The sequence below is a fragment of the Heptranchias perlo genome, chromosome 1 (genome assembly GCF_035084215.1).
Source record: "Heptranchias perlo isolate sHepPer1 chromosome 1, sHepPer1.hap1, whole genome shotgun sequence".
Taxonomy (NCBI): domain Eukaryota; kingdom Metazoa; phylum Chordata; class Chondrichthyes; order Hexanchiformes; family Hexanchidae; genus Heptranchias; species Heptranchias perlo.
The window spans coordinates 175871946-175874303 of NC_090325.1; the positions used below are offsets into that span (position 1 = coordinate 175871946).

At 45.5% G+C, this 2358-nt stretch overlaps 1 pseudogene; it reads left to right on the forward strand.

Moving 5' to 3' along the window:
* Positions 1 to 559: 559 nt before the first annotated feature.
* Positions 560 to 739, forward strand: LOC137331313 (U2 spliceosomal RNA; annotated as a pseudogene).
* The last annotated feature ends 1619 nt before the right edge of the window (positions 740 to 2358 follow it).

Below are 2358 nucleotides of genomic sequence, written 5' to 3' on the forward strand. Positions count from 1 at the left end.
GGGCAGTTGCAGGGGCAGTCTGTAAACACCATGTATTGTTCTATATGTATAAATGCGTAGGCTTCAAGGAGCTCCTGAAACATTTACCTGAGGAAGGAGGAAGTCTCCGAAAGCTTGTGAATTTAAAATAAAATTGCTGGACTATAACTTGGTGTTGTAAAATTGTTTACAATTGTCAACCCCAGTCCATCACCGGCATCTCCACATCACGAAAGGAATCATGACAGGGACAAATAAAGAAGGACAGGATATGATACAGGAGTTATCCCAGAACCTCTTATCCATTAGAGAGGAGGCCGGCCTGTTTAAACAGGTACAGGCATATGTTAATATGTTGTACAATGACACCAAACAAGCAGAAAGAAATATCTCTAAGGCCATTGTGTGCATCGTTTATGGAGTTATATGCCGGATCAGGTAATGGCTCGGCTTAAAAATATCAAAAACAACTGCATCCCATCCTTTATTAACGATAGTATGATACAGAGATAGTTCACCAACCATAACCACACTCTGGGAGCACAACAACATGGACTGTCTTATCTAGTGACAGGGGATGATCACAACAGGGATTTAAAAAAAAAATTCTGTTCTTATCAGTTTAATATGTGATACGTCCCCTATCTGGGGACCATATATTAAATTGATTTTTGGAACAGGGAGATGGAATAGGGACTTGCTCCGTCCACTCCACGCATTGACCCAGTATTGCAGTGTCTCTGGGAACGGTACACCTCCCTGTGGGGAGATATTCAAAAGGAAAAGCAGATCTTTCCCAGCGTCTCTGTACATGTGTATGTATTATTACTGAGAATAAAGCTGATATATTGCATTTAAAAAAAAATTGAGCTTACTCCCTCTTGTGCTATGGCTGCCTATACTGGAAAAAAGGAAGGAATGGGAAGTGTTCAGGGTAGAATCAAAAGGGAAGCTAGACGATGAGGTTCACTTGGGTTACGACAGCCACCTGCCAATCCTAATTAAGAAGGACCAAACTTGGGAAAGCCCCAACACGGAATGTTGTTCTGAAAGGGACGGGGCTTACCTGTGTTGGCGTGATGAAAGAAACCCAGGACCTCCAGCCTGCGGGTTCACTCTGGATAGCGAATCCCCTGCATGTGGCGTGCACCTTACAAGGTGAGGACCGAATCAGGCCCAGTATGCGTACACGGGTCATGGGGCATATTGTGTAACCACCAATGCCAATAAAATGAGGCATGGGAGCCAGGAGCGCCCTATTAAGATGCCCACCTTTTATTTCACGCCAACCGCCCCGACTATATTGGGCAACCATCGGTTACTCCCGGTGAACATTCACAACGTCACCGAACTTAGGGTGGATTTTCTGGAGCAAGCAGAAGCTTTAAAAGTGGTGACTAATTTTGGCCACCCACCTCCCCCTCTCTCTTTAAGTCTGAAATCTATCCTGCAGTGTCAGCAACCTCACAAAGGCATTAGGCAAAATAATGATATCAACAATAAATCCATACAAAAACTAGGAGACCGCTCGTGGTGGGAAACAATATACAATGTGGGACAACACCCCTGTCTCCGAACCCGCTCAATGTTCATGGCCCTGCACGAGCCATAATTGTAGTCAAAGGGATCATTAAGATCTGCTACCTGAAAAGACTCGTTAAAACACTGAACCACAAAGTGCACATCTTGGAAATGTCCACCAATATGAATGCTTTAAATCAATGAGGGATCAATAAGGATATTTCTCCCTCAAGGCGGGGAGTTTGTAGGAAAAATAACATGGAAAGCCCAGAATTACTGTGTTGTTAAAATAATAAAGATGTACATGATCTCTCTCCCCTACTTGGGATGGTGTACAGGCGTTGAATGGCCATGCTGGCTCAGACTATGGCAGTAGGGGCGGCTGAAGCCAGTTGAAACCCTGCTGTTTTAAAAACCCCACAACAAGAACTCCTCTATCTTTTCCCTGAATGGGCGGAGTCTGATGAGACCGTCCTGCCGAACTTGGCAAGGAAGTGAAGTATGACTTGAACTGGAAGTGACATATCCAAGGTGATTGTAGCATGCATTGGACAGGAAGAGACACAATGAGCACACACCTGAGGGCTTAAGGAGTGCCAGATTGCAGATTAATCTAATCAGGGCCCATCTCCAGCCAAACGAGGTACTTAACAAAAGGGACACTATAGGCCAAGGCCTGTACATGAGTAAAGGAACCAATTGAAGGATGGCCATGCAGCTGAGACCCAATCGCTGGGCCCAACGGGAATGTGCTTGAGGTGGCCATGCACCCAAAAAGGCGTAAGAGAGGGATGCCAAGCTCAGACCACGCGGCGGAGAAGGACAATGAGCCAGGAAGGACGTGGGGAGGTTCCCTAA